Source organism: Eublepharis macularius, chromosome 18 (genome assembly GCF_028583425.1).
Source record: "Eublepharis macularius isolate TG4126 chromosome 18, MPM_Emac_v1.0, whole genome shotgun sequence".
Classification (NCBI taxonomy): Eukaryota; Metazoa; Chordata; class Lepidosauria; order Squamata; family Eublepharidae; genus Eublepharis; species Eublepharis macularius.
The window spans coordinates 10,751,353-10,764,599 of NC_072807.1; positions in this window are offsets into that span (position 1 = coordinate 10,751,353).

A 13,247-nucleotide genomic window follows, 5' to 3' on the forward strand; every position below is an offset into this window, starting at 1 on the left:
ACACTCCTTTTACAAACCATGTCTGAACTTGTTCAGGGGTCTGAACAAGTAGAACTTCCAGTCTGGAGAAAATGGAGCTCTGACATTGTTCAGTGGAGCTGGGCAATCGGGGGCTCTGTTATAGGTGGGTCAGGCACATAGATACCTGCTGCCACTCTTCTTCAGGTAGAGGAAGAGCTGGGACGCTACAAGCCCTAGAGAGTGGGTGACCTCGACGTGGGGGTGTTCTGAATAAAGGACTCTCACCGCATCTTGAGGTCCGATCTGTGACAGGGGAGCTTTAATCTCTGCAGAGCCCTTTTTGAGCCAGGATCTGGCATAAGATCTTCATAATCCAGGCTTCTTTAAAAGAATTTGAACTACTTTGAAAGTAAGAAGCAGTGCTGAAACCTGCAAAGAGCAAAGCAAGGTAAAAATGGCTATCTGACTTTTTCAAACTAAATTAACAAGAAAGAACGTTAAAAAGTGCAAGTAACTTACTGATATCGCTGTAATCTGCTTGCCTGAAGAATTGTATGGAGAAAGAGTGGAGATTTTTGCATGGAAATTGGAGATTTGGAAGAGGAAAACAATATTGTTTATGCATGCCTGCAGTTTTGGAATGCAGATAAGAATTAAGTTTGGAGGGGCACTGCGGAAAGAGCAAGTAGAAGATATCACAAGACTGAGAAAATCACAGAGAAACGTGAATCGGGGCCTAGAGAGGATTTGGAGGCCGGATGTAAACAGGAAGAGAACCAGCAGCCATTTTAGGAGTGGAAAAGAAGAATCATAGAGAACTACCATAGAGTTTTTGCGTCGGACATTTTGGGAAGGTATTTTTGAATTTTAGTAAAATAAAAGAAACGGAAATAAATTAAAATTAAAATAAGGTAGCGATTTAATTGGCAAGTTAATAACTGATCGAACTCATATAAAAATAAAAGGATTGGTGTTGCTGATTGAAAACTTATTTTAACAATGGAGCTCAGAAGCAAGGTGACTACTTGGAGCTGATCCAAGCCCAGACCAAAGATGGCAAAGAAATTAGAAAAAGACCAACAGGAGTGGCAGGCAGCTATGGAAGTTTTGGAAAAAAGAATGTTAGAAGGCATGCAAAAAATAGAGGAAACCCAAACTGAAAAAATAATTAAAATGTAGGAAACTCAAACTGAAAAAATAATTAAAAGCATGAAAGAATTGATGCAAGCAGAGATGAGTGAAGTAAGAAAGGAGTTAGGTGAAATGAAAAAAGAACTACAGGATGCAGAAAATACAAGAAGTGGAACAAAAGACTATGAATTTGAGCCGGGGAAATCAGAAGCTCCAAGAGCATATAATATTGATGGAATGCAAAGCAACGGAAACCCACCTGAGACTGAGAGGTGTGCCAGAATCTTTAAAAGAAAATGTACAAGAACAAACCCTCGGAGGCTTGGCAAAGCTTTTAGGAAAACAGCCAGAAGAAATAGAAGACAATTCTGACCTTATTTACAGAGTGGACTCTGCCTATGCTCAACAAAAAAATTGTCAAGAGACATAATTATACAATTGTTGACCAAGAAACTTAGAGAAGAGATCCTGAGGGAACACTATAAAGTCCCATTGGAAATTGAGGGGAAGAAAATTAGAATAATGAAAGAACTTCCCAGGAAAGTACTTCAAGATAGAAATATAGAGAACTGACAGAGAAACTGAGATCAAAGAGCATAAGGTACAGATGGGAACTTCCAGAAGGTTTGTGCTTCCAGGCAATGAAAGTTAATATCAAGACAAAGGAGCAGATGATTAGGTTTTTGTTTGATAACCAAAAAGACTTTGGGGGATTTGGTAAAGAGTAAACCACTATGGAATACAAATTAATTTCTTGGAATGTGAATGGTCTTAACTCACGTCAAAAGCGTAAATCAGTCTTTCATTGGTTAAGAAAACAAAATTGTAATATAATTTGTTTGCAAGAAACTCATATTAAACAACAGGACTTTAGGTTTTTAAAAAATGGTTTTTTAGGAGAAAATTTTTTTCATCAGCAAACCAAAAGAACAGAGGAATTGTGATTTATGTAAAGAAAGAATTGGAACTCAAAATGGCTTTCAGAGACAAGGAAGGCAGATTTTTAGCAGTTGAAATTATGCTGAATTTTAAAAAGACTTTGGTTTGGGGCGTTTATGCACCCAATGGTGCCAAAGATGCTTATTTTAAAGATCTAAATCAGAAGTTAGATAAAGTGATTTACGATCAGATAATGTTGCTGGGAGACTTTAATGGGACTGTAAATTTGCAATTAGATAAAGAGTCAAAAAGGATTCAAAGTAAAGACGGGAGATTGCCAAGATTTTTCTTTGATTTAGTAAAACAAGAAAACTTAGAAGATGTTTGGAGGAAATGGAACCCTAGAACAAAAGAGTTTACATTTTACTCAGCAAGACATCAAACCTTTTCAAGGATAGATATGATTTGGACAACAAAAGGCATTAATCTATTAACCAAAAAAATTGAAATTATGCCCAGAGTGAGCTCTGATCATAATCCGTTAATGTGGAAGGGTCCGATGGGTTATAAAAGACCCAGATGGAGATGAAGATTTATTTCAGAAGCAAATTAATGTGGACTATATTCAGAAGGAAGCGAATTTCTTTTTTCAATTTAACATTGGCAAAGGGGTACCTATACAGACAGTATGGGATGCTTACAAAGCGGTGATCAGGGGTAACCTGATCACAGTAAAGAAAAGAATAATAGAGAAAAGAAATTTCATGAAATTCAGGATAAAATAGCCAAGAAGGAACAAGAATTAAGGAAGAGACCAGGAAAAAAGAAAATTATACAGGAAATTAAAATTTTGCAGGAAGAACTGAGTGGCTTTGCAAACAGGGAACTAGAATGAAACTTTAAAGAATTGCAGCAAAAATCTTTTGAAGGGGCTAATAAACCAGGGAAATTTTTAGCTTGGCAACTGACGAAAAGAAGAGAGAAAAAAGTAATTGACAGAATTTTGGAAAAAGGGAAAGAAGTGATAGACCATCAAGGAATAAAAAGAATGCCAGAGTGAACACTATTTGAAAGAAACTGATTTTATTGCAAAATGGTTACCATTCATTGAATTCACTTCCAATAAAAATCACTCTCCACCTAAGCACTTACTTTTTGTTACTCAGATTTGAAGCAACGACTATCAAATAATTGAAAAAAAATGCTAGTTGTCTTTGTTTTAACTATATTGACATGACGTTTATTATCTAATTTCCTTATTCCTGTATAAAAACTAAAGCATTTCACAAATTTCACATCTATGTATATAATTGTATATAGTTCACTAAGACTTTGTTGTTGTTCTATTTTACTTCTGTATACTGTTTTTGTTTGTTTGTTTGTTTTAAAAAATTAAAAAAATTGAAAAAAAATAAAAAGGAATAAAAAGAGCTTTCCATAAGTATTATGCCAAACTATTTCAGAAAAAGTTGATTGACAAAGAAGATATTGATCGCTATTTAGAAAAGGTTAAGTTACCTAAGATTTCAGATTATATGAAGAAAGTCTTGAATACTCTAATTACAGAGGAGGAAATTTTAAATTCTATTGACTCAATGAAATTGGGTAAGGAGTCAGGCCCAGATGAGATTTCAGCCAAATTTTACAAAGTTTTGAAAATTATGGAATGAAGACAATATTTCGTTGATTCCCAGGGAGGTACAAGATTTAACTGATGTTAAAAACTATAGACCTATCTCTCTCTTAAATAATGACTACAAGATTTTTGCAAGAGTTCTGGCTGAAAGATTGAAGGTATTCCTAATGGAATTTATTGGAGAAGAACAAGCAGGTTTTTTGCCTAGCAGACAAATAAAAGATAATTTGAGAGTTGTAATTGATGCAATAGAATATTATGATAAACATCCTGAGAAAGAGGTGGGTTTTTACTTTGTGGATGCAGAGAAAGCCTGTGACAATTTGAATTGGGATTTTATGTTTTTAATAATGGAAAAAATGAACTTTGGAGAAGGATTTATAAAAGCCATAAAGGCAGTATACCGAGACCAGCAAGCGGCATTATGTGTGAATAATGATTTGACCAACAAACTTAAAGTTAGAAAAGGTACAAGGCAAGGATGTCCACTCTCCCCCTTGTCTCCCCCTTGTTGTTTATCCTGGTTTTAGAAATCTTGTTAAGGCAAATAAGAGAAGATCAAAGTATCAAGGGTATAAGATTGAAAGGTGTTTCCTATAAGTTTAGGGCATGTGATGTGATGTTTATCTTGGAAGATCCAGTTCAGACACTTCTGTTGCTATTGAACAAGATCAAGGAGTTTGGAGATTTGGCAGGATTTTATATTAACAAATCAAAGTCCAAACTGTTACGTAAAAATATGACTAAAGAAAAGCAGGAGTTAATGAGACTTACTGAGTGTGAAGTGGTAAAAAAAAACAAAATGCTTGGGAATTGAGTTAACAATGATAAATATAGATTTATATAAGAACAACTATGAAAAACTGTGGGTACAATTGGAAAAAGATATGATAAAATGGAATAAACTGAATTTGTCATTGATGGGTCATATATCTGTGGTGAAAATGAATGTGTTATCAAGGGTAATGTTTTTATTGCAAACAATCCCAATTGTTAAAGAAGTGAAACAATTTGATAAATGGCAAAGGAAATGGTTAAATTTTGATGGGCGGGCAAAAAAACAAGGGTTGAGATGAAGGTATTGTGTGATGCAAAAGAAAGAGGTGGGTTGCAAATGCCAAACTTGAGATTATATCATGAAGCGATCTGTTTGACTAATCATAAGTTGCTAACTTTGGAAGGGCACAACAATATTTTTGGTTGGCATGCTTATTTATGGTATGACAAATATAAAATGGATGGTATGTTTTTACATCATTATATAAGAAGAAGTATTTTCTCTGTATGGCTGAAGTACAAAAAAATTGTTTTTTGTTTTTTATAAAAAAATTTATTTTTAATTACTAACCTCAAAAACTACAAAAAAGGGAAAAAGGGAACAGGGGGAAAGGGAAGAAACAACATATAAAAACACACACTACATCTACAAGTATTGCATTCCTTTCATAATACAATTATTTAAAGTTAAACTTTCTAATATGCTATTACATTGGTAGATCTTATAAAATACGAACTACAGTCAGGATCAGGTCTTCTTCCCCCCCCCCCCCTGCGTCTCGGTCGCAACTCTCTCTGAACAGCTACAGTAGCTGCGCTCACTCCCTTCTCCCCATTTCCCCCTTCAGATTCTAAATCCTCTCCTTGCTGGAACTCTTGATGATTAAACACAAAGTCCCTCAGCTGTACTTCCGATGTTATCTTGTAGGCTTGGTCTTTATAACTGAACCAGATGCCTTCCGGAAATAACCATTTGTATTTTATTTCACGCTTCCTCAGAAGAGCTGCAAACCTTTTATATTTGAATCTTCTTTTCCGAGCTAAAAATGGAATGTCCTTCAATATCTTAACCTTGTTACCCAGAAAGTCCAAGTCCACATTGTACGAATTATATAAGATGGTGTCCCGAGTCTTCTTAGATGAAAAATCGATAATAATCTTGCGAGGCAGCTGACGCTTCGTTGCATATTTTGAAGATGTCTGGCGGACTTCCAGAATATCGCTTTTTAACTCTTCTTTAGTTGCCTTTGCAAATGACGCCAAAAGTTCCGACACCAAATCCTTTAAGTTTTCACTTTCCTCCTCCTTCACATTCTGAAGACGCAATACCATCTGAGCACGATCCACTTGTAACCCTATCAATTGATTCTCCAAAAGCTTTACTTCTTTGGTTGTTGCTTTCATGAGTACTGCGTTTTCCCGAGCAGACTGCTCTGCCCAAGACGCTACGTCTTTAATGGTTTTCACTTCGTTCTCAACTGAGCCAACCCTTTGACCAATTTCATTTAGCTTATCAACAAAGGGCTTCATAGCTTCAACGACCAACCGTTTAACCACCTCTTCAAGAGACTCTCCTTTCCCCTGCAAAGCAGCCGAAACAGATTTGTCCACAGCAGGGCTCTGCTTTTTCGTTGCCATCTTAGGGGTGGGGGGAGTCCGCCAACTAAGTTCCAAAACTCAACGAAGGGGAAGATATCCGAACCTTCTTAGCTTCAACTCCCACCAATCCTTCGCATACGCTTGAAATAACAGAAGGGATTCGCTTACTTACAGGTTTTCACCTTAAATTTGCTTATTGCCGTTCTCCATGGCCCGGCAGCATGTGATGTGCTGCGCAAATCTGCCGGCCTCCGTAGGAGCAAACGGGCAATTTACCCCCTGCATCGACTTCAGGGGGCTCTTCCCGCAGAGCTCTGGACCCTGACCCCCTCACTGGGAGTCCTGGGGGTTAACCCTCGCAGGTCAACCGCCCGGTCAGGCTGCTCGGGTGCTTCCTCCCGGACCTGCAGAGAGGAGCGTCCGACTTGGCCGGGAAAACGAAACTGAATCTGAAGTACAAAAAATTTTTGGAAGAAAGAAGACCCTTATGGATTGTTCCTGCAGAAGTCATAAAACCGCATTCGGAATATCAAGGGAAGGAATGGCTAACTTATAAAGACTTGTTGTTAATAAATGGAGATATAGTTAAAATGAAGAAAGAAGAGGGCTTAACTTTTAAATATGGATGGCTACAATATCGACAAATTAAAGACTTATATGAGTCAGATTAAAAAAAAATGGTTTTAGAAAGGAAAATTCAGAAATGGAAAAACTTTTATTAGGAGATGATAGAAAAGAGATTTCAAAATTTTATAAACTATTATTGAAATGGTATACAGAAGATGAAGTGGTTAAGGTTCAAATGGTGAAATGGGCATTGAATTTGAATAAAGAGATTACAATGGAATCATGGGAGTATTTATGGAAAAATGCCCTGAGAATATCCAGGTGTGTCAATTTGAAGAAAAATGGTTATAAAATGATGTATAGATGGTGGGGGATTCCGCATGATCAATTTTGATCAGACTTTCTGTGCAGTCATGCCGCGGTGGAGTCCTACGAATCCACTTCTCCCCGATTCCACATTAGGCTTTTGTTTAACATATTTCATCGGCTCAAAGTCCATCATGCGGAATTTTTGACAGGATAAAAATCGATTCCTCATCGCTTTTTCTGGGGGAAGTTTCGAATGATGCACATCTTCGGGTTTTTTTTATTCCCCCCCCCCAAAAAAACGTTGCTAGACATAAACGTTGCATCAAACCAACACATTAGAAAAAAAATTCTCACAAAAAAACGTTGCTACACATAAACGTTACATCAAATAAACATATTGGATAGGCCAGAGCACTTCCCGCTGATATTGTGGAAGAGTATTGGCTATTGACATTTGGAGGGAAAATTGTTACCAATGACCCCGTGTCTATCTTTCCCGCTTTCTTCAGCAGTGTAGTTTAGTGATAGGTGTTGTGTTGAGGACGGTCTCTTTCTCCCTCCATGAAATGCCTAGACCACTAGTTGAATGCTGAAGTCCCTCCATCACACTTTCACTCTACCTCAGAAGCTGTCAGCTGTCAGCGAGCAACAAGTAACAAATTTGGCGTGTTGTAAAATGGACCCGTTATTGGTCAGCAGTTGTCATGTGACACAGGATATGTTTCTGCATAGACATGTAGAAACGTTGCAACTTTTTTTACATTGTATTGTCGAAGGCATTCACGGCTGGAGAACGATGGCTGTTGTGGGTTTTCCGGGCTGTATTGCCGTGGTCTTGGCATTGTAGTTCCTGACGTTTCGCCAGCAGCTGTGGCTGGCATCTTCAGAGGTGTAGCACCAAAAGACAGAGATCTCTCAGTGTCACAATGTGGAAAAGATGTAGGTCATTTGTATCTACTCAGGAGGGGTGGGTTGAGCTGAGTCATCCTGTAAGAGTTTCCCAGGGTGTGGAATGCTAATGGCGGGAGGCTTCACTGTATCCTGAGGAGGTTCTTTTGCATATGGATTGGTACTTGATGTGCTAATCTTCTCTGCAGGGCTACTGTTGGGGATAGAATGTTTTGTTAGCCTGGTGTTTTTCAGAACTGGAAACCATGCTCTGTTCATTCTTAAGGTTTCTTCTTTCCTGTTGAAGTTTTGCTTATGCTTGTGAATTTCAATGGCTTCCCTGTGCAGTCTGACAAAGTAGTTGGAAGTGTTGTCCAGTATTTTGGTGTCCTGGAATAAGATACTGTGCCCTGTTTGAGTTAGGCTATGTTCAGCCACTGCTGATTTTTCAGGTTGTCCAAGTCTGCAGTGTCTTTCATGTTCTTTTATTCTTGTCTGGATGCTACGCTTTGTGGTCCCGATGTAAACTTGTCCACAGCTGCAGGGTATACGGTATACTCCTGCAGAGGTTAGGGGGTCTCTACTGTCTTTTGCTGATCGTAGCATCTGTTGTATTTTTTGGGTGGGTCTGAATACTGCTTGAAAGCTTTTTCATAAGCTTTCCCATCTGATCAGTAATTCCTTTGATATATGGCAAAAACACTTTTCCTGTAGGAGACTGTTTTTCCTTGGTTGTTTGATTCATCCTGGGTTTGATTGCTCTTCGGATTTCATTTCTGGAGTAGCCATTTGCCTGAAGTGCGTGGTTTAGATGATTAATTTCCTCATTGAGAAAGTGCGGCTCACATATCTGTCTTGCACGATCCACTAATGTTTTCATTATGCCTCTTTTCTGTCGGGGGTGGTGATTGGAGTTTTTGTGTAAGTACCGATTAGTGTGAGTTGGTTTCCTGTAGACCTTGTGACCTAACTGAAAGTTTGCTTTGCGGATGACCAAGGTATCCAGGAATGGGAGTTTTCCCTCGATTTCTTTCTCCATTGTGAATTGTATGTTCAGGTGGATGTTGTTGAGATGATTCAAAAACCCCATCAATTCTTCCTCCCCATGGCTCCAAATGATAAATGTATCATCCACAGAGGAATACAAAAAGAAGATTAAGGAACTCCTGGACCCCTCCACCTACAAAAAACTAAAACGAGATCCCACTTGCAAAATCTTTTTGTATTCCTCTGTTTTCATGATCACTGTAGCATTGCCTTTATCAGCTGGTAGAATGATGATGTCTGGATCTGCATTGAGGGTCTTGATGGCATTTCTCTCCTTGCGTGTTATATGCGCTGATCAAGAATACAAAAAGAAGATTAAGGAACTCCTGGACCCCTCCACCTACAAAAAACTAAAACGAGATCCCACTTGCAAAATCACCAGGCTAACAAATGCGCTGATCAAGAATTCCTCACTACATCCCGACACGCACAGAAAACTATGCAAGACTGAAGCCAGCCACCTAGACTATATGGACTCCCCAAAATACATAAGGATTCAGTCCCACTCCGACCCATTGTGAGTGCCATTGGTTCACCGACATATGAATTAGCTAGACATCTGGCCGATCTCCTGCAGGACCACATCGGGAAAACCTCATCTTACATCAAAGATTCAGCAGATTTCATCAACAAAATCAGTTCTCTGAAACTCAATCCACAAGACATACTTGTCAGTTTTGATGTTGTATCCCTGTTTACCAAGGTTCCAGTAAAAGACACTATTGCACTTATTAATCAGATTTTCCCAGAGGATGTAACAGCCTTATTCCACCATTGTCTGACAACCAGTTACTTCCAATGGGAAAACGAATTCTATGAACAGATGGATGGGGTGGCCATGGGGAGCCCACTCAGCCCAGTTATAGCAAACTTCTACATGGAACATTTTGAAAAAACAGCTCTAGAATCAGCACCCCACAAACCTAGTGTATGGTTCCAGTTTGTGGATGATACATTTATCATTTGGAGCCATGGGGAGGAAGAATTGATGGGGTTTTTGAATCATCTCAACAACATCCACCTGAACATACAATTCACAATGGAGAAAGAAATCGAGGGAAAACTCCCATTCCTGGATACCTTGGTCATCCGCAAAGCAAACTTTCAGTTAGGTCACAAGATCTACAGGAAGCCAACTCACACTAATCGGTACTTACACAAAAACTCCAATCACCACCCCCGACAGAAAAGAGGCATAATGAAAACATTAGTGGATCGTGCAAGACGGCTATGTGAGCCGCACTTTCTCAATGAGGAAATTAATCATCTAAACCACGCACTTCAGGCAAATGGCTACTCCAGAAATGAAATCCGAAGAGCAATCAAACCCAGGATGAATCAAACAACCAAGGAAAAACAGTCTCCTACAGGAAAAGTGTTTTTGCCATATATCAAAGGAATTACTGATCAGATGGGAAAGCTTATGAAAAAGCTTTCAAGCAGTATTCAGACCCACCCAAAAAATACAACAGATGCTACGATCAGCAAAAGACAGTAGAGACCCCCTAACCTCTGCAGGAGTATACCGTATACCCTGCAGCTGTGGACAAGTTTACATCGGGACCACAAAGCGTAGCATCCAGACAAGAATAAAAGAACATGAAAGACACTGCAGACTTGGACAACCTGAAAAATCAGCAGTGGCTGAACATAGCCTAACTCAAACAGGGCACAGTATCTTATTCCAGGACACCAAAATACTGGACAACACTTCCAACTACTTTGTCAGACTGCACAGGGAAGCCATTGAAATTCACAAGCATAAGCAAAACTTCAACAGGAAAGAAGAAACCTTAAGAATGAATAGAGCATGGTTTCCAGTTCTGAAAAACACCAGGCTAACAAAACATTCTATCCCCGACAGTAGCCCTGCAGAGAAGATTAGCACATCAAGTACCAATCCATATGCAAAAGAACCTCCTCAGGATACAGTGAAGCCTCCCGCCATTAGCATTCCACACCCTGGGAAACTCTTACAGGATGACTCAGCTCAACCCACCCCTCCTGAGTAGATACAAATGACCTACATCTTTTCCACATTGTGACACTGAGAGATCTCTGTCTTTTGGTGCTACACCTCTGAAGATGCCAGCCACAGCTGCTGGCGAAACGTCAGGAACTACAATGCCAAGACCACGGCAATACAGCCCGGAAAACCCACAACAGCCATTTTTTTACATTTTTTTTAAAAAAAAGAGGAAAAGGGAAAAGGTAGTGGGTGTGGCTTAGAAAACATGATTGGCCAATAAAATTCGAAGGGCGAGAGAAAAGGGCAAGGGTGGGGAGAACATCGGATAAAGAATTCCGCATGATTAAAATCCCTAATCTGCTGCGAATGGACAAATAAGTCGGGGGAAAGCAGGATGGAAAAAAACCGGACAAAACGTGCAGTGGCTTCGAATCTGCTGCTAGGATTGCCTTCCCACGTGTGGAAACACAAGAAAAAATCGAGGTCATTTAGAAGCTGAAGCAGGGAAAACCACTCATGCGGAATCACCCGGTATTTAACGCCGAAAAAATTAGCAAACATGAATAATGTAATGTCAAATAAATGTTGGAAATGTCAGGAACATGAAGGTTCCTTTTACCATATGTGGTGGACTTGTGATAAGGCAAAACAATTTTGGTCTTCTATTCATGCTGAAGTATTGAAAATTTTGAAATGTAATTTGCAGAAAAATCCTGAAATGTTTTTGTTAGGACTTAATTTAGAAACTATAAATGTCAGGGATAGAACATTATTATGGTATATGACTATAGCAGCAAGATTGTTGTATGCACAATATTGGAAGCAAGATAAGATACCAGAAGTTGATGAGTGGATACAAAAACTTTTGTACATGGTGGAAATGGACAAATTAACTAGAAAGCTAAAAGAACAAAGTTCAAATGATTTTCTGACGGATTGGAGAAAATTGAAAGACTATTTGGAAAAGAACTGGGATGTAAAAGATCAGTTGTGGTCTATGGATAATTTTTGATGAGTATTATGTAATTTGTTGAATTTAGTATTGAGTGTAACTTTACCTTTGAAGATTATGGAAAATAATAGAATTAGAGGGAACAATGTATGAATTATAGGGTATAAGCGCTATTGGAGTCTGATGGGGAGGAAGGGAAGGGTGGGTTGGGGATAAATCTGTACTCAACCGGAGAAAGAAATAGTGAAATGTATATTTTTTCTTTTATGTTTGTTCTCAACATATCCAATAAAATGTTTCTTTAGTGAACTTGTTCAGGGGTCTCACATAAATAATGAACAACACAGGGGGAAACCGAATCTTACAGGACCCCCCAGTAGATACTACAGATCTGACATTGAGAATTTCTCTTGTATAGTGCATTTTCTACTACTTCCCTAGCCCCTTTGTGTGGGATTGAAGTGTACAGGGACTTAACGTCAAGAGTCATGAGGTAAGCTGTATTTGGGATCACAAGAGGTTCAGTTAAGGTGATAAGGGACATAGTATCCTTATGGTAAGCCCGAGTCTGTACTACTAATGGTTGTAAAAAGAAATCCAAAAATACTGATAGGGGTTCCAAAACCGAATTGGTTCCCGAAATTATCTGTCTTCCCGGGGGCAGGGGGAACCCTCCTTGTGGATTTTTGGCAGAGTGTAGAATACTGACGTACGTGGTTGTTTATTTATCAGGGCATCATGGGTCTTTTGATCGATTTCTTGGGCAATGAGACCCTCATCGAGAACGATTCTTATTACATTCTGGACTTGTGGGTTACAAGGAAGTGGTTTGTAATCTGTTTGGATTCTCAATTGTCTTTCCACCTCTTGGGTATAGTGTTGAACGCCCTGAATCACTATACCTTCTCCCTTATCTGCAGCTCAGATAATAATGCTGCAGTCGTTTTTAAGGGAGTTTAAAGCATCCCATTCTAATTTGCTCAGATTATATCTCTTGTATTGCTGTGCTGGTTCTAATTTATGGATGCCCCTTAGGACTACCTTTTCAAAAGAGTCAATTAATGGGTCAGAGACTGAGGGGGGAAATGAAGATTTGTATTTAATTCCCTTGTACGTGGGGATGTCCAAGCTACAACCAAAGAGTTTCCTAAGTTTAATGAGCCTTGTCCATTTGAAAATGTCCACTCTAGTGTTAAAGGCATTATAACTGTACTTATTCCACTAAGATGGTTGTTTGTAATTATATTTAAAGCTACTTTTCACTGTTTCAGTGTTCAGAATTATACTATTTTTCAATTTTGGTATCTATTGTAGTTTCACTGAATTGTTGGTCCCTGGGCTACTGTTGCGTGCTACATGGGAGCATCAGCACATGTATTTTATACCTTTCAGTCAATATAGCAAAGATTGTATACAGTTCATAAGATTTCATACAATTCTGTAAACAAGCAGCCTGTTCTTACAGTCAAGTCAAAGTACATGATCTTCTGGACAGTGGAGAGTGACAAGCTATAGCCAGCAGTTAAAGGAAC